We start from the raw sequence: 7,403 nt of genomic DNA on the forward strand, positions 1-7,403 counted from the left end.
TGTGGCTTTGCGTCAAATCAGTACATTTATATTTGTTTTGTTTGCATTCCCCCCCCCCCTCCCTCTGAGACGCATAATCCGAACCTTTTGAATGTATTTCCGGAGGTCAGGGCTTACGCTGAGCCGCACTTTGTTGTTTAAGCCCTGACCCCCATCACCCGATGGTGCGGTTCCAGATCATCGGCAGAATTCGGTGGCAAAAGCTTAATACACCACATTGCCCGGCACGGTCCGTCCTGTCCTCTGACGTCACGTGACCTATAACGCGGGCGCTGCCATCGACCGCAGGACATACCTGTCAAGGGCAGATAGCGAGCGCCTGAAGCGATTCGATGCCCCCCCCCCCCCCCCCCCCTCCCCTCTGCCACGGGTGGGAAGGCCGGAGGGAAATGCCTTCCTTCACCATCCGCGTTCCTTCACATAAGGCTAGGATATTAAATCGCACCAGTTACCAACTGTATGATCTTCAGTACGCGTACAGGAAAATGTGTCATCGTCACCACTGCAACATGAGTGTTTCATTTATTTCCAGGCAGAGAAAGCAAAACTGAAGCCACCGCCGTGTCAGGGGCCTCTTCGACGTTCCACGCACCGTCAGCGGGACCACCCACTGGGCTGGGGCCGGGGCAAGTTACATGTACCGACTCCGGCCGGTTGTCCAATTTTGAGGCCGCCCCACTTATATTCGCTGAGCCACATCCAGCGTAGGGTGTTCGCCCAGTATACCTCCCCGCTGCCATCGCCGACACGGCAGTGGCAGGCATGTCTCAGCGGCCTTCGGCTCGTGCCGTCACCGCTCCCACCGAGCCAAAGCCGACGGACGGGGTCGTACTGAGAGTACGCTATGACGCTCCGACCGAGCCATAGCCGACGGACGGGGTCGTACTGAGGGCACGCTATCACGCTCCCACCGAGCCATAGCCGACAGACGGGGTCGTACCGAGGGCACGTACCACGCTCCCACCAAGCCGTAGCCGACGGGTGGAGTCGCACTGAGGGCACGCAGTCACGCCCCCACCGAGCCATAGCCGACGGACGGGGTCGTACTGAGGGCACGCAGTCACGCCCCCACCGAGCCATAGCCGACGGACGGGGTCGTACTGAGGGCACGCTATCACGCTCCCACCGAGCCATAGCCGACGGACGGGGTCGTACTGAGGGCACGCTATCACGCTCCCACCGAGCCATAGCCGACGGACGGGGTCGTACTGAGGGCACGCAGTCACGCCCCACCGAGCCATAGCCGACAGACGGGGTCGTGCTGAGAGTACGCTATCACGCTCTTTTGGAAAAGCCAGCTGCGGACCGTACGCCGGAGGAGCGGGCTCTCATGGAGCGGTACGCATGCTGTGCAGTGCGTGCAGCTTTGACCCGCCGACCGCACACCGACGGGGTGGTGCCGAGATCGCCAGCCCTCTAAATCGAGTCAATTCAGAAGCTTCGGCCCTTGAAGCTAAACAAAGCTTACTGGAGATCGTCTAAACGTGAAGCGCAGGCTGCAGGCCTTAACCGAGAAGGGGGGGGGGGAGCTGAAGCTGCCTTTTTCACAGCGGTGAGGGCGGGTATGTGCCCCCCCCCCCCCCCCCCCCAGTGAAGGAGGCTCAACATCTGTGGGAGCGAAGTGAATGCGCTGCGCTGTTTGCTAATGAATCAAGTCTTAATGTATTGCTTTCAAAAAGTTGCCAGTTGTTGACTAGATCACTCCACCACGTCCATTTTTAGCTTGAGATGTGCTACACGTGGCTATATGAGGATGTTTATGCTGCGAATAAAGGTAAAGATGACGACCAGCGTGCTATTCTCATTGCTGTAAAATTGTTACCGAAAATGGAGCACTCCAGGTTACAATGAACAGCTGCTCTAACCGAGCACAATAGAGGAGGGCTACCACGCGTCCCCCTCCCCCAACGGAATCATACATCACCGAGAAGAATATATTTCAAATAACACACAACGCGGGAAATCGACCATACATCCAGCACGGCCGGAGCCGGTGGATGATCACCCTCCTAGCGGGTCAGGCCGGCGAGGGCCGCTGGGCCGCTGGGCCGCTGGGCTGCTGGGCCGCCGGTGCCCGTCTGTGGGCCGGCCGGCCGCTGATCGCAGGCCAGCACAGCCCTCTGAAGATAGGCCTGGAGCGCGCCGGTGCCCGCCTGTGGGCCGGCCGGCTGCTGATCGCCGGCCAGCACGCCCTCTGACAGCGGCCTGGAGCGCCGTCGGTCCGGACACCTCCTCCAACCAGCCACAGACGTCACCTGCCCGCCGGCACAGATTGTGCAGCGCGGCACAAGCGCTGAAAGAGATGAGACGACCCTCCTGACGGGTGATTGTAAGCACGTATAATAACTTCAGTTCAAGGAAGCCCCTTTTATTGGGCAAGGCGTACTAAATCGGGCTCAGGACGCCATTTTCTGCATAGACACGTTCTCTTGACCAGGAGACCCCGTTTTAGGTTAAGGAGGCCCCTTTGCTGACAGCGAGTGGCCCCACTTATGAATTCGGAGCGCCTTATTCTGGATTAGGAGGCACCCTCTTTATGGCAGGAGGTCCCTTTTCTAGACCAGGTGCTCCCTATCAACATCAAAGCTGGCCTAATCATACCTTTCAAAAACTCAAATCGCGAAATTTCTTGTGCAAATTGAGTAGAATTAGTCAGAGAGTATTCACTTATGCTAGGGCCCGCACGGCCTGTTTCGGATGTCGGCACCGGTCGACGAGCATCCAGGCTCGCACCGGATCCGGGGCCCTCCTGGCATCCGTCTTCAGTCTTCGCACCGCGCCTCCAGACATGTCCTTGGTTCTCGGCCTCTCCGGGCCCGGAGGTCGGACGACTAGTCGGCGTCCGCCCGTGTCTGCGTGGTGATGTAAAGCGCGTCGAAGTTTTGTATGACATTGCATCTCAGCACGGCCTCGAAGCAAATATTGCTTACTCGAAAGACCCGGATCATGCCTTCAAGAAGAGGAGGCGGGGACCACCAAAAGACACGGCAGACGCCGGCTCTGCTCCCGCAGACCCACCCGAGAGTCCCGAGCCGCTGCCGAATCCTGGGCCGGACGCAGGGGACTGCTGCGGTTCGGCGCAGCGGCACGGGCAGGCGGTCGTGCCTGGTCCGCCGGTTTTTTCACAACCGGCGTCTGTCGGGAGCGCGCACTGCCGCACCGCTCGGGTAACGAGCTAGCTAATGGGCTCTGTCACGCTCCCGTACCATCTCGAATTGATTTCCTATGGCTGTACTGCACAGGGTGACCGCCAACACACGGCTCAGGTCGAGACGAACGCTGCCGACCTGCGCTGGCGATGCAGGGGGTTCAGACCTGCCAATGACTGCAGGAAAGTGAAGCGGCAAAGTTTTCTGTTTACAGGCTCGATGTTGTGGTGATTCGTGCAATATCCGGGGCTTGAGCCCCTCTCCCATAATTTGGTGTTGGTCCGCCCTTGTTGTCGAGCGAGCTGATAATAGACGATATCGGCTGCACGTCTGGGTCGTCTGTGAATGGCTGCAAGGCTCGGAGAGCATTCGATGCCCGCCGATCGTGACTGGGTGATCACTAACACCGCGCAACCACTAAGACATGAGCCTGCTCAGATCGCAAACCACTGAGACACCAGTCTGCTCAGATTGCAAACCGCTGAGACATCAGCCTGCTCAGATCGCAAACCGCTGAGACATCAGCCTGCTCAGATCGCAAACCACTGAGACACCAGTCTGCTCAGATTGCAAACCACTGAGACGCCAGTCTGCTCAGATTGCAAACCACTGAGACACCAGTCTGCTCAGATTGCAAACCACTGAGACACCAGTCTGCTCAGATTGCAAACCACTGAGACACCAGCCTGTTCAGATCGCAAACGGCAAAGCAGCACAATGGCATGTCGATGAGTTCTAAAGCCGAGGCGCAGCCCTGTGTCCATGCGTAGCCCCCCGTCCCCTCCCCCAAATTGACATGGTTTTCGGTGTTTGCTTCGTACAGCCGAATACGTGGCTTCTGTTGTTGTATCACGTGCATGCCTCGTTGTAAGCAAGAAAGGCCTTGAGTCACTTTTTTGTAACGAGATAATGGAATGTATTGCCATTTTGTAAGGGACACTTTTCGTACGTGTGAGGGAAACAAGCTTTATAATAGCTTAACTGTCAAGAACATGATCTTAGAAAGGAAAGCCTTCTTCTCCTGGTTTTTCGACATTATGAGCTCCGAGTGCATATGCCATCAATTATCGACCTTCCAAATACTAGCATATACTGTGATACAACGCCGTCAGGTAAACCGTGCTCAAATCATTGCTCAGATATTCTAGTTTAAACATTTCAAGTATCCAAACGAAGTGACAATAAAACCAATGTCTGCTTGATATCGCCGCTCTGGCATACTGAAGATCGACAGCTGCCAGGAATGGAGCTCTGAACTCACCCTACGTATCTCAGCATTCCTCACGGGGCCCAGCTCGGTTCCCCGGGACTCAACATTCCCACTCGAACACAGCAGTGCCGGGACCAACTGCGCAAGTTGTCTCAGTTGTTCAGGAATAGATTCACGCGTCAACCCACCCACCCCCGGGATACCCGGGTACGCCACATATTCTGTGTCCAGACCAACTGTGCGCTTCAGATGCGTAGAGCGCCCGGCTTCCGATCCACTCAATAGTGGCGGCTTGGGCTTAAGTCAGTTCAAGCGCTGGCTTTTTGCCCTTGGCAATAAGGCATTCGACCGATGGCAGTGACTGGCGCGTGAGGCCAGGTGACGTCAGAGAACAGGACGGATCATGCCGAGCACAGTGGCACATACAATGTTCGCCGCCGTTTGACTGAACTGGAATTTCACGATCAGATGTTGGAGGGCGGCGCAACTACAACAAAAACTGCCTAGCGTGAGCGCTGTTCGCGGAAATCCGTCTATTCAAAAGGTTCGAAATTATACTCTTTTTAAGCATTCCACATCCGCGCCCAGTAGGTTATTCCCCGGCAAATTCCGTTCGCCAAAGACAGCCTGTCACTGGGACTAGCTGTACGCGTCAAATAAGCCAGAATAATCCACATACCTTAACTGAACGGCGCGTACGACCTCGGCTGTTTATTTACCAGCTGTGCTCGTCAACGATCGTCAGTCCCTTTACTCGTGTGTCAACCAGCCTATCCCTGAATCGGTCCGGTGCGTCATCGCAGCTCTCCCTCGGCTAGCTGCTCGTCATCCCAGCTCTCTTTCGGCTAGCTGCTCGTCATCCCAGTTCTCCCCCAGCTGGATGCTTGTCATTCCAGCTTTCCCTCGGCTAGCTGGTTGTCATACCAGCTCTCCCACGGCTGGCTGCTTGTCACCCCATCCCTCCCTCGGCTAGCTGGTTGTCATCCCAGCTCTTCCTCGGCTAGCTGGTTGTCATCCCAGCTCTTCCTCGGCTAGCTGGTTGTCATCCCAGCTCTTCCTCGGCTAGCTGCTAGCGTCTGCTCAACCATCCCCACCCGCTGGGCAGACCAGTCCGGACCGCCGCGGTCGGCTGCTGGAACTGTCTCCATACCCGCTGGGCAGACCAGTCCAGTCGCCGCGGTACGCTGCTGGAACCGTATCTACACCAGCTGGGCAGACCAGTCCAGCAGGCGTGGTCGGCTGCTGGAGCCGTCCCCACATCAGCTCGGCAGACCAGTCCGGCCGCCGCGGTCGGCTGCTGGAGTCATCCCCGCACCAGTCCCAGCACCACGACGGTCGGCTGCTGGGACCGTCTCCGCGCCAGTCCCAGCACCGCGGCGGTCGGCTGCTGGGACCGTCTCCTGCACCAGTCCCAGCACCGCGGCCGTCGGCTGCTGGGCTGTCTCCGCACCAGTCCCAGCACCGCGGCCGTCGGCTGCTGGGACTGTCTCCGCACCAGTCCCAGCACCGCGGCCGTCGGCTGCTGGGGCTGTCTCCGCACCAGTCCCAGCACCGTGGCGGTCGGCTGCTGGGACGGCTCGGCGCATGACCGGACGTCGCTGGCGGCGGCCCGGCAGATTGCCGGTCGCGGCGCCAGTGCTGCCGACGCCGTCGCCCGCCGCTGCAGCAGACCGACGGCACACGGTGAGAGGAGCAGTCCCGCGTCGGCGGCAGCGATCGCCCGGGCCCGACACATGTGTCCCCTGGGGATGGGCGTGGGAGGCCCCGCCGGCGGTCGCGACGCTGAATCAGAATCAGAAGAAGTCAGAATCGTTCCGAAAGGTCGGGGCCAAGGTTATAGTGCGGTCGACTGTGCTGATAAGACGAGTTGCATGGTGTTCTGTGCAGTAAGGAGGGTGCGCAAATTGTTCACTGCAATCCCTATGCTGTCCAGTGGGCAGTACTTGGCGGTGGACGCTGGCTGCACATTGAACGGAGCAAATTTTTCGATTGAGGAATATTCACTGAGGGCGTTTTTCTCATTGAGAATACGGCCCACATCTGCAAAGGATGCGAGGAAAGTAAAGGCAGAACCAGAGGCCGTCTCGGGCTGGGCTGGCGCAAAGAAATCGAGCCCAAGGCAGCCCGTACCACAAACACCTTGAGATTGTCGCTGCCGAGGTCTAGCGCAGGCTGTTGATGATACTTCCACTCTGGGACACTCTTTCTCAATCGTAATTGAGCTTTGCCTTAGATCCGGAATTAATTTTTGTGCTAATCATGCATGCATGTGCAGTCGTACTGCCATACTTTTAAACTTAGTCGTTCTTGACTAGCTAATTTTGTTGTTTTTAAAATCTGGTCGGATGAATTGCTTGCCTCGAGTGGCGTCGGGAGTACAGCCGTCGTATTGGTAAGCAGACCTTGTCACATAGATGCTGACCTCAGCAACCGAATGATTTCTTTGCACCCACGCAATGCTTTTGCCGCTGCATAAAGAGTACTATTTCGCACACCTGTGGGAAGCCAAACGATAGCCACCGGCGATTGTTATCGCGCAATCTTGCTATGGCCGCGGTGACCTGTGACGTTTCAGATGACCTTGCGACATGTCAGGTGGCCTGGGGCATGTCAGGTGATTTGAGATATGTCAGGCGACCTGGGACATGTCAGGCGACCTGTGGCATGTCGATTGCAGCTGTTATGATCGTGGTTTGCCGTCAGCGTTGTCATACATTGTGCAAGCATGCGCAGTGAAACCACCCTCACCAATCTACATTTCATTAAGGTCACGGATAGGTGGGTAGATACTGTGATAGGTGGGTAGGTAGGTGGGCAGATACTGTAGATACTTTCAATTTGCCGCCGGTAAACCATATGCCGCAAGGCAATGCACTCACTCACACTCGACATATTAGCCCCATTTTCGTGCTGTGATAGAAGTTCATAGAAGAACATAGAAGATAGAAGTTCAGGCCGACTGCCTGAGATATGAAGGCTCGCCGTGCTCAGCTTGTCCTGTGAGGGCTCAAATTGGCTGACGACCGGGGCTCGGACCGTCCTCT

This window comes from Pollicipes pollicipes, unplaced genomic scaffold, assembly GCF_011947565.3.
Source record: "Pollicipes pollicipes isolate AB1234 unplaced genomic scaffold, Ppol_2.1 Scaffold_6686;HRSCAF=7923_pilon_pilon_pilon, whole genome shotgun sequence".
NCBI lineage: Eukaryota > Metazoa > Arthropoda > Thecostraca > Pollicipedomorpha > Pollicipedidae > Pollicipes > Pollicipes pollicipes.